The 17,430-nt window shown below is 37.3% G+C and overlaps 1 protein-coding gene and 1 long non-coding RNA gene across 2 annotated transcripts in view; one reads left to right on the plus strand and one right to left on the minus strand.

Moving 5' to 3' along the window:
- LOC124172007 overlaps nucleotides 1–17,430 on the minus strand; it is a 360,175-nt gene that overhangs the window by 152,691 nt on the left and 190,054 nt on the right. The window lies entirely within an intron of this gene.
- Nucleotides 7,007–16,394, plus strand: LOC124172011. The gene is made up of 4 exons (XR_006868043.1): nucleotides 7,007–7,152; nucleotides 13,628–13,759; nucleotides 16,031–16,103; nucleotides 16,315–16,394. It is a non-coding gene; the product is annotated as an uncharacterized LOC124172011 (long non-coding RNA).

Genomic DNA, 17,430 nt, shown 5'->3' on the forward strand with positions numbered 1-17,430 from the left:
AATGTATATTTTTTGTTTCAAAATTTCTGTTAGTATCTGGACAATCCTTGTATGTATCTCATATGAGGCCCACATTTGCCATTCTTCCCTTCCACAAGCTCCTCAATCATAATTTTCACTTAACTTTACTGTACATTGTTTATCTAGCATGTTTGGAACATAATATAATCGCTTACCTATTTATGCCTCCTTGAAGGAAGAATATGTGGAGGAATTGGGTGCAGAGGAGGGGCCGTTTGAAGGGACAGTGGGTAAGGAAGAGTGGTATGACGAGTATTATGAAGGGGGTTATGAGGAAATGATGGAAGAGGACACTGCTGAGGAGGGGCAACTAGATGAAGTAATGGATGTGAGAGCAGTTCCTGCAGATGGCAGTGCGGTTGCTTTTGCACTGGTGAGTTCCAAATATAAAGCCTGAAGTTATCAGTTATAAAATTAATACTACTCAGGCGGATTTTGATTTAACATCTTCAAATTTAATGTTTTTCTGCATTTAATACTTATTTTCGGTGGTCTTCATTCATTCCATGAGAGAACAATGTAAAAATTATCCTCATTTAGCATTTCCGCATTGCACATTAAATACCGTAAAAATGTTTACCCCGTAAACAACCCGCCATGTTGTTGTTTAAATGAATAAATTAAAATTAACAATGCTAGTGAGGGACGCAGAAGTAAAAATAAGGGAGTCGTGTATGGAGAGAAGGAAGAGATAGACGTGTTATAAAAAGATCGGGAGAAAAGCAAGCGTAGTGTTGTATTGAGAGACCGGAGGAAGAGATACGGCAGAACTCAAGATCCCCACTGGTGCAGTTCATGGCAGTGGCTCAGTGAGTGATAGTACAAAAGGTATTGTAATTGTCATGGCAGGAGGATGTGTATTTTTTGCTCCAGTGTTTTAAATTATAAAAGTTGTTCATAAACTGTAATTAAATTATTTGTTAAGTTAGAGAAAAAATACTAAACAAAACGTTACAAGCTCTAGTCTATTGAAAAAAGGAATCATATGTCATGAAAAAGTATTATATTTACCCAAAAAATTCAGTACAATGGAACGGATGAATGTGTCTCACTTTGTGACACAGATCCTATTTTCAAGTTACATATATATTATATGCAATTGCATACAATCATGTATGTTTTACCAATTCAGAAAGTACCTCACTCAAAAATTTTATAACAACATATTTAATTTCTAATACTATTTCCCAGTGGGAAAAAGTTAGTTCAAAAGATATGCAAAGAATATTCTCCTGCGAAGCAACTTTAGCGCAAAGAATGTTCTTCATGAACGACCAAAGAATGAACAAATGGCGCACTATCCGAGTTCAAAGAACATTCTCCTGCTGTAGTTCAAAGGATGTTCTTTGGTTATTCATCTTGCACTACCTATGGCCAGATCATGCGATAAGAAGGTTCAATGTTGCATTTTAGGATATGTATCATGAACTACCTCTTGCCAGAGGGTTAAAAGTTGCTTCATAGAACATGCATTTTGCATAACCTCTGGCTAGATGCTTCATTGGGAAGGTTCAAAGTTGCTTCATAGAGATATGAATTGTGCACTACCCCTAGCTAGATGCTACATAGAGAAGGTTCAAAGCTACTTCATAGGACATGCATTTTGCACAACCCCTGGCGAGATGATTCATTGGGAAGGTTCAAAGTTGCGTCATAGGACATGCATTTTGCACCACCCCTGGCTAGATGCTACATTGAGGAGGTTCAAAATTGCTTCATAGGATATGCATCGTGCTCTACTCCTGGCTAGAAACTACATTGAGAAGGTTCAAAGCTACTGCATAGGACATGCATTTTGCACAACCCCTGGCTAGATGATTCATTGGGAAGGTTCAAAGTTGCTTCATTGGATATGCATCGTGTACTACCCCTAGCTTGATGCTACATAGAGAAGGTTCAAAGCTACTTCATAGGACATGCATTTTGCACAACCCCTGGCTAAATGATTCATTGGGAAGGTTCAAAGCTACTTCATAGGACATGCATTTTGCACAACCCCTGGCTAGATGCTTCATTGGGAAGGTTCAAAGTTGCTTCATAGGATATGAATTGTGCAATGCCCCTAGCTAGATGCTACATAGAGAAGGTTCAAAGCTACTTCATAGGACATGCATTTTGCACAACCCCTGGCTAGATGCTACATAAGAAGGTTGAAATTTGCTTGATAGGACATGCATTTTGCACTACCCCTGGCTAGCTGCTACATTGAGGAGGTTTAAAATTGCTTCATAGGATCGTCGTTTGCATCGTGCTCTACTCCTGGCTAGAAACTACATTGAGAAGGGTCAAAGGTGAAGACTTAACCCGCTTATTTTGTGGCAGGTAAATGGAGAAGCAGTCCACACCAATATGTGCAGAACAAACTTGTCATGTCAGCCATAATATGGTAGGAAAATGGCACATATAGATTTAACTTCATATCGACATATCTTGATAGGGGGATGTAGTTTTGCAAAATAAGTTATATGTATGAATAGTACATTGCCTTCTAGCATACTGTTAAAAGCCCTATCCCAGCAACTACAGTAACAGGTCTGCAAAAGATATCTATAAAATGCACAATTTTATCGATCATAATTTCAACTGTAACAACTGCATTAGTTTTCTTTAACTTATATTTTGTTTTGTAACTTATTTTTATTTACCAGTTAGAGTTTCAGTCCCTCACCTAAATAAATAAAAAAGATATAAGGAAAAAACCGAATTCCAGCATTTTTGATTCGATTTTTTTTTTCAGGAAAATGTGTCAAGCGGAATGTGCATCATTGCTAAATGTGACCTATATGTCAAAGATTATGTCTTTATATTTTTATTAATATCGCAGAAGAGGAAACTTGTATAAAACGATTTTAGTATGTTCCCATTTACTTTACATTGGAAATATATTTCGGCATAAATTTAAAACTATGGTTGCCATGGAGACCAAAAGATAACAGAAATCTAAAGTCACCAATCACGTACTATCCTGAAAATTTCGGTCGGGCTTTGTGAACTCCCATGTTAAAACGAGGTAGCCTCCCCTCACCTCCCCCCACTTTTTCCTTAGACGTCGTAGTAATGGTAACTTTCATAGATGGCAGAACTAGCAATTAGCGGAAAAACTGGTTATTCAATTATGTCATCCAGTGTCCACAGTAATAGTAATACTCGCATTTCCTGAAACACAAGACTTTTTGTTTCTTTTCAATAAAAACCAATATTAATTAAACTTTAAGTCATTTTTATTGATAAAAACAGTATTATATAAAATCACGGCAACATTAACATTTGAAAAAGATCACTGAAAAACAATAGATCACCACTTCAACGCCTAACGTTCGAAACAGTTTTATTAAAAATGAAAATATACTAAGGCAATTAAACAGCGTCACATTCAGGGATAAGGAAAGAAATATCGCTAAATCTAACAGATTGAGCTAAAGACAGTTGTGAATGCAATGCATTAATAGGTGCATGAACAACGAATAGCAATCAGACAACTTGCTTAAACACTTGCATATGAAGCAAAAGGCAGTACACTCCAGCATAACCATGCAAGACAATTAAACCAACAGGCAGTCAGAGGCACTTCAACACAATCAGCAAAGGACAGTTGTGAATGCAATGCATTAATAGTCACATGAACACTGAATTGTTATCAGGAAACTCGCTTAAACACTTGGATATGAAGCAAATGGCAGTAGGTACATCCCAGCATAACCATGCAAGACAATTAAACCAACTGACAGTCAGGGGCACTTCAACACAATCAACATAAATGACAGTTGTGAATGCAATGCATTAATAGGCGCGTGAGCAATGAATAGCAATCTGACAGTTAGCTGAAACACTAGCATATGAAGTAAAAGTCAGGTCAACGCAGCATAACCATGCAAGACAATTAAATCGACAAGCAGTCGGAGGCACTTCGACACAATCAAGAAAGGGCATTTGAGAATGCAATGTATTAAAATAGGTGCATGAACAATGAATAGCAATCAGACAACTCGCTTAAACACTTGCATATGAAGCAAATGGCAGTACACCACAGCATAACCATGCAGGACAATTAAACCAACAGTCGGAGGCACTTCAACGCAATCAGCAAATGACAGTTGTAAATGCAATGCACTGAAAGGCGCGTGAGCACTGAATATAAATCAGACAACTGGCTTTAGCACTGACATACGAAGCAAAAGACAGTACACCACCTCCCATCCGAAATATGGGCACCACTACCCGAAACACTACGGTAGTGCTTCATTTTCACTTTATAAAATAAAGACTTATCACACGGATCACGAGAGCCCCCCCCCACGATCGGCGGGACATCTTCCGCCCGGGGGCCCGTCAAAACCGGGTCGGTCCTTAAAACATCTGTCTCTTTCTCATTCAATAGCTAGGCCCTGCTGTTCCGAATACGATGCGGGGCGAAACCCCGACGTTCCTAAGGCCTGCGTGCTTCGTTGGGTTAAAGGGTATCTCGAGTCGCTTTGCCCAAATGGCCAAAATTCAATTTTGCCGACCGGCGCCGAGGCACGGAGACTCTCGCGCGATCCGTCTCGCCACTTCCCCATCGATCTTCGTTAGCCGGTGAGAGTCGAGTGACTCCACATAGCAGTCAAAACGCCAATACAAGGGGAATTCCACTCACGACAACACCGACGTCGAATTCCCTTAAGAAGAATAGATTATTGAGGACAGATGGCTTATGTGACTAGATGCCTATCATATTGTTTGATGATTTTAATAATGATAGCTATTGTGATAGATGGTTGATAAAATTGGCAAACAATACACACGAAAACGGAAAAAAGCGCCAATTTTCTTCTGAAAAGCTTGTATCTCGTGTGACATTCCATTAATAACGCTTATGTGTATGAAAAAGCCCATTACAAGAACCAAATACTCCAGTGCTTCAATCACGACAACTTCCATATGTGATTATAGCATTCTACTTCATAGCCCTCAACGGAGGACCTCTTGAAGTCTCTATTGAACTCCAGAACGTCAGATGTGGTGAAAATTACTTAATCCATTATTCACAACTGAGATATACATCAGTATTCGCTTCACAAAATTGCTGAAAATACACCCGTTTCGCTCACCGCTAGACTGTAGCGTCAGCATCAGTAAACAAGCCGGCCGATCATCTACGTCTCATTTCTGACATTGGCCACCAGATGTGAGCTACTTTGATTCCTGTTGCGAATAAGCCTTCGCACAGGCTGGGTACGGTCAATAGCAAATGAGAAAATAAGACATATCGATATTATTTCATTTAGATGTATCTTTATATAGAAACGTTGCTTATCAAAATAGTTCATATGCATGTAGAGAACATTGCTGTTTAAGCAATCTGTTAGAACTTTTATCCCCGTGACTATGTAAATAAGTCTGAAAAAAGCATCTATCGAATGCACACTTGGATCGATAATATCTTCCACTCTAATCATTCGATCCGCTAGATTTTACTTTTGTCTGATTAACACGTTAGCAGTAATATTATATTTGAATATTATATTCATACTTTGAATAACAAAAAAGTTATTAGCGAATAAAGCGTATCTAAAGAGATTTGTATCGATTTAACTCTCACATGAATCAATCAGGTGGAATGGCCAGCATTTTAAAAGTTGACTTTTTTCATAACAGTTTTACCCTGAGAATTTCATTCGTCTAGCTTGAACGGTTGCCAAGTTATTCAAGATCGTGTACTTCACAAAATAATGGCGACTGTGATTTTTCATGTGCAGGATATTTTTTGGAATTTTATTATGAATCAACCAAGAGGTTTACGGGAAAATCAGGGTAAATCGTGAGGATATGAAGTACCCTCAACGGTTTTTCCAGAAGATTCCAAATTTTCATATGGCACATGTCTCAAATCCAAGTTCGAAAATTCGTCATCTCAACAATGGAAAATTGAAAATCGTTTATTCCTCGGAATTCTTTCTACTTATGAATATTCCAAGATAGGCCCGAAAGAAAAGCATAGGAAATTTTCAAAAAATCATAAAAAATACTTTTTGACAAAATATCGCAATGACAACCACATGAAAAAATCAACCAAAAAATCTAGTTTTCGTCATAGGAATTTCATTTTCCTCAGACATTCGTAAATACGCAATATAAGGAAAAAATTCTTAGTCCCATAAGGCTCCCATCTTAGTTCAAGTTGATATATCTCGAAAACTAATCGACTTTTTCGTATTTTTGGAATTTTCCGCTGGATCACATCCGGTCCCCCTCCTTTGTATTAAATTTCAGCTCTCCAGCTCATCTGGAAGTGAGTGAGTGAGTGGTTAGACATGCGATTGTATATATAAGGAGAAGATTCTGCTGTGTTGCTGTACATTTTAAAATTATTTATCTGAGCTTTTCTCCCTTTATATGCAGTATAATGTAGATTCTTTAATTGAAATGATAAGTAGTAGACGATTCGCGGCAGTGTATTTTAAGGTGTAAGGCATTCAAGCCTTAGGACCTGTTTAGTTAGAAAAAATGGCTATTTATAAGCTTGATAATGCACATGTAGGGCAAGATCAGTTTATGCTGGGGCTGATGGTGTTCCAAGGGTCAGGTGGCCCTGCAATGTCGATGAAACAAATGGCCCTTATTCTAAATAAATGTGAACAAATGGTGATAATAGCTTTATCTTTATTGGTTGATGGAATTCAAGACTTTGAAGTCCTCTCCTACAATCAAGTTGAGAACATGCAAATATACCAAGGCCTGGACGGGGGAAGGCCACCAATTTGGGATTCGAACCTGTAATACCAGAGTCGAAAGGTGAAGATTTTACCCACTTCTACTGTGACTAGCACATTGAGAAGCATTCCACACCAAGGCGTGCAGAGTAAACTGGTCATGTCAGCCATTTCATTTTAGATTGTCTCTAAAATCTTATGCAAACATGATTTCAGCCAGCTCGAGTAGTCTCAGGTGAAAGAGAAGGTTTTATTGTTATTTTTTATAATTATTTACATTTTTATTTTTCCCCATTGATTGGCACCCAGCATTATCTTCTAGGTATCTGTGAAAGAGGAGAACAAAGACCCTCTCAGATATGATAATTATCCTGAGATATACACACCGTATCTAGCTGCAATTTCAAGTAATGCTTTGGATCCATTGGCAACTGACGACTTGGTAAGTTCATCTTTGCTTTGTTAAGCATAGCTTTGCTACTACACAAATTTAGTCCTCCATGGATAAATTCAATATCATTTGCCATACTAAAAATGCCTTTTCCATTCCTTCATCAAATGATATAGTAAATGTTAGATGTTTCGTAAGTCTTAATTAGAACTTTCAGTGTTACTCATCATGTTGGTTAAAGAAAAGCTCCTCCACTATGTTGACATGCTAATTTTTTGCTAACCCCTACGTTTCCAGACCTATTTTGGTTGCTTTTTCAAGGAAGATTAAGGGAATCACAGTTCCTTAAGTTTTGGAAAATTGGACCAAATGTTTTTTTAAGTAACAAAGAGATGTGTCATTCTTGACGAAATCATTCAAAATGAATGGGTCATTGCACTGAACAGAATGGGGGCATACAGCTGCTCTGATCACACACCTTTGCTCACTTAGCAAGTGATACCATCTTTGGAGAGGGTATTGGATATTGGCAAACCAGGTTGGTTGTTGACAGGCATCAATTATTTTCTGTAAGCTGATTTTGATGGAGCATGCTATATGTTCAACTTTGATTGAAATAAAATGTAATGGTTTCCTTAAATGGATGAAATCAACATTTTTGTCTGGACATGTAGACAAAAATTCTTGGTTGCCAATGAATGATGTCATGAGACAATCATTTCTCAAAATATTGCTGATAAATTTGTTCTTCATTCTTGGGAAGGTTCTATGGCTAATTGGAAAGGCAGAGTAACTTAACGGACCATATCTTTTTGGTCAATAAATTTATCCTGCTTTCCTCTCTGAGGTCAGAATAGCAATTCAGGGAATTTTTCATTTGATTATACATTTGATGTTTTGGTTGTGAACTTTTACTTCTCGTGCCGATTTGTGAAAACCCATAGCAATTTAGTGTTAATTCTCTTTTTATCAGAGTGGAATGGGAACATGTGGGTTCCCTTGTGTAAAAGTAGATCAGATCAGTGATGATGGAGGAGGATTTGTGCACAATGATAGCACAGATGGGACCACAAATTGCCTTGTGGCCCAAGCCTCTGTTCAGGTAAACATAATAATAATAATAATATTTAAATTGGTCCAGTGATTTGTTTGGACAAATATAGGGCATGTCAGTGAGTATGTAAGACACAAAAACAGTACTAATGAAAAAAGAAAAAAAAATATTTATGAAGAAATTCATAACAATTATAAATATAATTTTTTGCACAAACATTAGTAGAAGACATAAATCACATGTATGAGGTAATATAGTCAATTTTTGAAGTAGAGTGAGTCATGCTGTTTAAGCAGACATTTTACGTATAACCTATAATATCCTCGGATGAATTTTGAAGATTATTTTATAATTGGTTCTAGAGCCCCAGATGAGGATACTAGACATCACATTTAGGTAGAATTCACTATAATAAATTGACAATAATGCATCAATAACTAGTTTCTCTGATAGAATAAAAAAAACAAGTACATAGAAGTTATTTTCCTGTATAGCTTCTGAATTTATTGCTCCAAGAAGATTTGATTATTATGTTTTACACCCAGATAAGGAGAACTGTGATTATGTGGATTTCATATCAGTTTTTACAGAGATAATTTTGTGTAGAGCTGGTTGCATACACTGTTGAGTCCCATGAATTGGTAAACCTTAAAATTAAGTAAAATTAGTAAGATTAGTATTTTAAAAAGTTATATTCGTGTGCTTTAAGTTATACACCAGGGTTCCCACGCAACCGTGAAAGCCTTAAAACCGTGAATAAGCGGTGAATTTCGTGTACCGTGAAAAAACCTGGCGAAAGCCGTGAATTTTATAATGTAGTTAGACTGGGACCCCTGTACGCATTTAATACAGTTACTACTACCCCGATGCACCCCTAAAAAAGCACCAAAAAAATATTTCGCCATGAAATCTTAGAAATCTCTCAAACCTGAATGTAGAACTACCATTGGCAGATTGGCATACGTAAGTATGATATAATTGGAATATAAAACCGTCAATAACTTCAAATATAAAAGTTGTCATGGGAATAAAACAATATTGGGTTGTTGATTTTCACGAGAGAGAGAGAGCATGGAAGTTTTCATAATTTTTTAACGTCAAAAGATTAAGAGGAAGAATGAAAAAGTGAAAAAAACTATTAGTTGTGATAAGAAAATTAATTCTATCGCTGCATTACGACAATATTAAAAGAAAAATCGATATTTCGATCATGTTTTTAGGCCGAGTCATGTGCAGACCCTGCCCAGGCACTTATCTGCGCACGTGTATTCGAAGCACAATTACTAATTGGTCCGTGTGCCATGACAGCACATTGACCTTAAACCTGTGTTTGGAAGACATTAACCCTGGCAAAAAAATTAGGTACTTCTTCACTTCCATGCCACCCTGCTCCCTCCATTTTTGCAACCACACCCTTTAGCCGGACCTGAATTTCGCTAACGATAGGAGACGTCATGAGAAGTAGCACTTTGATTGTGCGTTTGCATTCAAGGTATCTGTCGTGTTTGTTACATATTTAGTTTACGTGCGACGGATGATTGTTACGTGATCAATATTTCTGCCTAAAATGCCTAATGTACAAACTGTGAATTTTATGACATTTAAACCGTGAAAACCTGGAAAAAACCGTGAATTTTATATTGTAGTTAGAGTGGGAACCCTGTACGCATTTAATACAGTTACTACCCACGATGCACCCCTAAAAAAGCATCAAAAATTTAAATGTTATAATAATAGTAATTTCACGATCGTTTGAGGCTTACTTCTTGTACGTAAAGAATTCCGCTTAATGGGTCCACCGGTTACTTGGGGCGGACGCTTAATTGGGGCAAATCTTGAAGAACCGAATCCAATTGAAGAATATCCCAGAGTTTTCTCCGCTTAATTGGGACAGCATGCCGCTTTATTGGGCCGTGAGTCGGCGACATTGACTCTATGCTCGCGACGAAATTAAAATTTTTTCGTATCAGAATACTGTTTATTAAATTTTCCTTCAAAAATTTAGTCTTATTTTTCTCAAGTGTACCTATTCTTGCCTTAATCTTAAAACTCTTGTTCTTATATCATCCGTGTGAGGAATCGGATGCTGTTTCCCGACCATGAGACCTCATTCAACGTAGTGATGTGTTCAAGAGGAGAGGACTCCTGTGGCAGGCTATAGGTGATAGAATGAGCCCGGGATAATTAGAAAGTGCTGATGACACCCGTGGTGAGGGTGTAAGAGCGAGTACGGGCCAATTTCTAGGAATTACAGGCTGATTTTGAGCAGAGGAGACAGTACGAGGCGAACAATTTCGCTAACAAAGAGCTTTTTGTTCGCAGCATCTTGAACAAAATTCAACTTACTCATGAAATCTATCCTTTCAATTCCTTTCCCTCTGTACAACCGAGTAGTCACTATCGGAAAATTACGTTTCTTCGTTCCTTTCTCTTTTTCCCCATCACTCTCCCAGTAGTCTATGCATGCACAAAAGACATTTTTTTCTTCACTTGTACCTAGTCATCTGTGAACTAACAGTCTAAAACCAGTTTAAATGGTGCGCACATTTGGTGGGATTTATCTCGTGCTCTACGATCTAAGTGAACCTAGGATAGGTGATATTGTTTTAATTCTGAGATTCAGTGACGCTCCATTTCTTGAATAATATGTCACGTTAAGACCTTTTACTCGCTGAAATTTGCTATACTCGACAAAAATAAAGATTATCCTCAATCCAGTCATCTCCGTTTGGCTGAGATTACCGGGATGCCGAAATTGACGATAGCTCAGATGGAGTCAAAAAGGAAAGCAGGCATCGTCTATGAAACGCAAGCGTCAAGGTAAGGATCCAGATGTTGAGGACGCTTTAAATCAATGGTATTCCATTGTAAGCGATCGAGGGATTTGTGTAAGCGGTCCAATGTTAAATAAGAAGTCGGAGGAACTAGCTTTGAAACTTGGTCATGACCATTTTAAGGCAACAGATGGTTGGTATCTCGATGGAAGACCAGAAACAAAATAAAATTCAAGAGAGCTAACGGAGAAAAAAGTGCTAATGTTGTGAGTGCCGAGGAGTGGCCATTGAACAAACTGCCCAACTCACTCCTGAATTTTTGCGCTGATGGCATTTACAATGCCAATGAAACGGGACTGTAATATCGAGCAACACCAAATGGCTCTTCTTATTACAGTCTTGTAGGACCAACGGGCTTCAAAAAATCGATGGATCGCATCACTGTTTAGTATTGTTTAAATGTTTCGGGAACTGACAAAAAACTCTTCTGGCAATTCTGGAAAGTGCTGAGCCTCAATGCTTTAAAGGGTTAAGAATAAGCAGTTTACCATCAATGCACGAAGCCAATAGCAAGGTAGCGATGACAGTGAGTCTCTTTACGCAATGATTGACCAGTGGGGATATAGAATTAGCATGGGAATCAAGAAAGGTTCTTCTTGTACTTGACAATTGTACGGCACATGCTAATTGCAAAATTGTGTGTTAAAAAATTATCAGTTGGAATTTCTGCTTGGAAACGTAACGTCCTTGGAGCAACCAATGGATATGGGGATCATTAAAAATTTGAGAACACTTTACCGTGCGAAATAAGTAGATAATATTCTATAATCTATAGAAGATAACCTTCTGATATCATCATCCACCGCCAACGCGCTAAGCTCAAAGGTGAACATTCAGCAAGTAATATTGTTTCTGGCTAAAGGCTGGCCCGATGTCAAATGTCAAAAAATTCAAAATTGTTTTTTCATTGCGATTTCTAAAGTTTCAGTGCAGTGTACAACATTACAGCAGAATCTGAAAATGTATTCAACTCCAAACTGTGCCACATAACAAGCCATGAAGAGCTCGATAATATTCACTGCAATTTGGACCAATGAAAACTGTAAACTTGATATTGCTGAAACCATATTACACAGGCAACAGTGAAGCTGAAGGTGATGATGGTGATGGAGATGAAATCGCACCTGACCGTAGCAAAGTGATAACTCTGGATGCAAGGAGGTTCATTTAGGGTTTACGACTCTTCTTCATGTAAAAGGCAATGAAGATAGCCCAAAGTCGTCATTGGATTTCTGTGCCGACTTGGGTCGTACGACGAGGATGACGAGAATGCTGCAGAGAACATTAACAAATTCCTTGGACGAGGAGATACGATTTGAAATGAAAGTACTTGCATGTTTAGGAATTTAAGGAATCACATATTATTAACTAATTAACCGTGAATGTTTCTTCAATAGGAGTTAGTAAATGACATTCATCCAGAATCCCGTGAGACTGTGAAAATTATTTTCAACTAATATTACTATCATTCTTAAAAATTTTAATAAATTAACTAATCTCGCTGATTTATTAAACAAATTAATAGTTTAATAAACGTTGTTTGCATTATAACCATTCTTTAGTCTTCTTTCTATCATTTCAAAGTTTGTTAATGTTCATGTATGGGATAATTCGTCGTTAAAACTTTCGCGGGTGCTCGTCATGTTGAATGAAAACTTTTGGGCTATGTCGCCGCGTCAGATTTTGGGTGGCCCCAACGTTTCCCGACCGATGCTGGTCGCTTTCTCAAGGGAATCTGAAGAGGTGGGATTTAAAATTGGTATATATAGGTATACGTGTCAGGTGGTGGGAGGAGGGGAGTGAGAGGTTGGAGGAGTAGGTTGTCGATTATTTTTGCCGATTACGGGTTGCCAAGTACGGCTGATTTTAAGGCCAGTGTCTCTGTTGAAGTTGTTTTTCTCCTCTTTAGATATTTCTATTGATTCTCTTACGAGTCTCTGTTTAAAGCCTTTCACTCTCTCAACAAGTTTTGCTTCCTTAAGGTCGATTGTGTGGCCCAGCGCTGCGTGTTCGGCTACCGCGGACTTCGTTGACTGCCCCAGTCGAATTGCTCTCTCGTGCTCCTCTAGACGTGTTTTAACCGATCTGCCTGTTTCGCCGATGTAGTTCTTCCCACAGGTCTGGCAAGGAATTCGATATACCCCTTCGACTTGTAGTGGAGTTCTATCCTTGACGGTTTTCAATAGATGTTTTATCTGTACGTGAGGCGAGAATATTTTCCTTATCTGGAACACTTTTTGCTTGCATAGAATATTAGTCAAAATAAACAATAATAAGGGCAACAATATCCTGAAGCAATTCAAATTACACCTAAATCTCAGTCACATTGAAGCATTGGACAAATATTCGTTCACACGGTAGTATTGATCTTTTACTTGTGACTAATCCTGCATTTTCTTGATGAGATGAGTTTTTTCTTTTTCGGGTACTATGATAGATATTTGTACAATTTATTGCATGTCAATGTATAACACAAGCTGTTAAGATTTGAATATTACAGAAGTGTATGTGTTGAGGAGGTGTGTAGATATTTATCAATGCTATAAATAGGAATCATTATTTTTTGTGTACCCACAAAGCTTTTTCTATATTTCTGTATCTATGTCTTTAATGATGCTGATTTTGGACTCATATGCAGGTACAGGCCTCAACATCTTCCCAAGGCGATGAGGTGGATGCTGAAGGCACAAGAGCCGTTGTGATAGACCGTGATACTCTGCTGGTTTTGGCCAAGATCGAACTGTCTCCCAAGGAGACTGATGCCACTGAGGTATGAATGAAATTCACATTCAATTAAATTAATGGATTTGAGTGACATTTGGGAGAAATCCTCAATTTCAAGTACTGTAAACTCGGGCACTTGAGCCCAGATTTTGAAACCTTTATCATTCTTTTCAAAAATGGTCACAACGTATTGTAAACGATGCCCCTTGGCATGGTTCATGGGTACCTTTAAATCAGCATTCACAAGGTAAGGAGAACTGATTCATAAGCGTGTGTGATTGCTTGTGCTAAGAGGAATAAGGTCAATCCACGACGCCGTGAATTAAATATTCACTCAGCCAATGGTGAATGAAGACGCTGCAGGAGCCAGCCGAGGAAATCATCCCCATCCATGACGGAGAGCTGATAAGTAAAACTGTTATCCAATATGGCTTCCCCCAGTTATGAAGATTCACGAAGAAATCCCCTATATAATCAATAATAGAAGAACTAACTATGCAGAAGACCTGTTGAAAGGAGTGTATATATTAGTTACTCGCTTAGCTCGCTGGGGGGGCTCTGCCCCCCCTAGGCCCCCCCGAAAAAGGCCTGCGGCCTGTTATGCTCGCTGTGGGAGGTCTTACACTTTTTGTTTGCTACTTGTTACTTAAGGATTGTTTACTTTAAAGCTGGCTAGCTTAGGTATAAGAAATATTTCCACTTTCACGTAAAATGAGCGTGTGGTACGTAGGCTTCATTATGAATGTAAATATTTATAAAGAGAAACGTTTTTCTGAGGGGCTAAAAAAGTAAAATAAATTTCTACGAGTTTCTTTAACTTATTCAATTCAAATACAAAAAAACGTGGAGACCACGTTCCACTGTAACACCCAATGCATACGTAATATCATAACATAACGAATTTACGAATTACAATGAAAAACACGTTTATTAATTATTTTCCACAAAACTCAACCAAATTCTTGATATACGAATAAGATGTTACAGCTGTTCCCCTTCGTAAACGAATTACGAAGGGACTGAATATCAATATCTAGAAACAAATGCGCCTTAGCAGGAATTGGGGCTAGTATGACGAATTTTATCGAAATATTATTTATCGTGATCGCGAATTATTTCACTTCAGAAATACCTCAATGTAAAATTTTAATAAATCGGGATACAGAAATATCTCAGCTTTAATATCCCACGCAATACGCAATAAATCTGGTGAGTAACGGATCACTGCCTTTGGTGTACAAGACATTGTGAATGTCAAGATTTCGATAATTTTCACAGTTGAATAACTTACTCACTCAAGGAAACGTGATTTTCGCAAGACAAATAATTGAATAAGAAATACCTTTATTTGCACTTATCTGCCATATTGTATTATTCACTGCCTATTCACTCCTGCAGCTCACGGATAACATTGTACATTAAAAAGGACATTAACGGAAAGTAGAACGTAAACAAAAATAAAAAGTTATCACCATCACAAAAAATGAAAAGAAAATCATTTTTACCGACCTATATTATGTAAGACTTGTTTAAAAGTCTTTCTACTACAATCGTCTATCGCCAACAAGATACGAACTACAGTCAACAGCACGAATCATATTTCTAAATTGGCATTTAGTGCACTTGTTAACTTTGAAATTCATAACCACCACACTTTCGATGTAATATACCAAAAACAACAACTAATTTCCTACCTTATACTTCTCCGCTTTTAATTTGAATGCGCTTTGATTTAAACAGACGTTTGTTCCTGCGAAAAGAAAGACGCAAATAAATAGACACTTCAACAATTACTTTCTTGATTTCCTTCCTTATATTTATCAGAGTTTCGTTTTAATTCCTTTATCTTCTTTCCCAATTTAGCTCCTCTTGTTTGCATAAACAAATATGTTGCTATGATTGTTCGTTTGTATGACTGCCGCGCCGCCATTGGAATTTGGTGGCCATTTTTTAAACTAATCCCTATACACACTTTTAATTGAATAGACGGATAAATAATTGTAAATTTAGTGTTTTCATAATTTTTCCTGGGGTTTCAGACAATTTTAGAGGGGGTCTTCATTAGACTTTTTGCCGTATCTCGTCTCGTTCACCCCAAACATTTGTATAGGTGAGTGAATGAATGAGTGGTCGTTAAGGTCGTTAGATTAGGACAGTATATTATTGGAGAGTGTTTAGGATTAATGTTGGTGTTGTAACTTCATATGTTATTCTTTTCAAGCCAGAGATTAACGAGAATTTAAGATTTTTGTTTCATTATTTTATGATTTTTGAGATGTATTTGTATTTAGTAAATCTGAAATCTGCTTGCTTTCAGCCTACTGATACAGAGAATGGAGAGCTGATTCAGAATCACTCAATGGCCATGGAGTTTATGACAGAGGCGGAAGGTGAGTGATCTTCAGTGTTTGAAAATTACACTTCACAGAAAAGACTTGTAACTAATTCTGATTAGGCCGAGTCCAAAAACGGGGTATCAGAATTCAATCAAATTTTGAATTTGATTTTTTTTGTGTTTTATTTCTACACCCTATTTTACAAAAGCTTGTTTTTCCTCAATATTATCTTTAAGTTCACTGAAAATTTTATTTTTTCATGAAGCCCGACCCCGGGTCCTCGGTGTGACAACTGAGCACTTTAACCACTGGACTAATGCTCGCCCTTTGCAGAGTGGCTCTTATGCATTAATGTATTTGAACTTTAAATGTTTAACTCCATTACAGTGCAAACTATTTGGTTATAAATCCCCATATGGGGGCTATTTCAAGAATAGTTCCCAATGGACTATGTATAACACAAGAAAATTTAATTGAAATCTGAGACCCTGTTTTTAGACACTTCCCTTGTGAAGGATGTAGTATCTGTATTTGTCATCCATGTATACATTCTTTAGTTTATGATTTTTAGTTCTGCTTGAGAATGTAATCAGGTCGGCAAATATCTAGTAAAATTTTTGTCATGCTTCAATGACATTAACCAATATATGCAGTCATGTGCATTCATAAGGGAATTCCAGTGTACTCCACGTAAAAATTTTATCTTTAAGACTGGGTAATAGAAAAAAATTCCCAATATATCATTTGTGAAGAATACTAAGAATAAGATTCCAGTTATGTACCATATCAATTGAAGCCTCCTTAGACAAAATGAACATGGAACTTGTTGAAATGAGCTGAACTGGTTTTTTTCAGTTTTAAAATGATGGTAAAATTTTGCTTTGATACAACTCCAATCAATTCACTGTTTTTTGCAACTGTCCTTCAATAAGCCTAACGGTTATTCATAGAAAAAGTGGGATGTGGAAAACAAATAGTTCGGCTACAAATAGGATTAACTCATTTTCAATACCTTATGTGCCGTAGTTGTAGTTCTGCAGAGTAATGAAAGTGGGTTACCAGGCCTTGCTTACTTATTCTCTTTAGCTAAGATTTAAAGGTTATTGCTTCATCCAAATTGTAAAAGGTAGAGCAGTGAAATACAAGGCATCGCCATCTTTAAGGGTGGATATGAGAAGTTTGAATAATTTCGATGTTAATTTAACTTATAACTGTTAAGTTTATCTTTTATTAGGATGTTCTTGTGGTATTTTGTACATTGCTTCGCATTCTAAGTACTTTGAGTTTTGTGAAAATTCAGTCTGGACGTATACAAAATTAAAATATCATTGTGATGATTGCTTATGAAAATCGATAAATTATAAGGGAAATATTAGGAAAT

Source organism: Ischnura elegans (assembly GCF_921293095.1).
Source record: "Ischnura elegans chromosome 13 unlocalized genomic scaffold, ioIscEleg1.1 SUPER_13_unloc_1, whole genome shotgun sequence".
Taxonomy (NCBI): domain Eukaryota; kingdom Metazoa; phylum Arthropoda; class Insecta; order Odonata; family Coenagrionidae; genus Ischnura; species Ischnura elegans.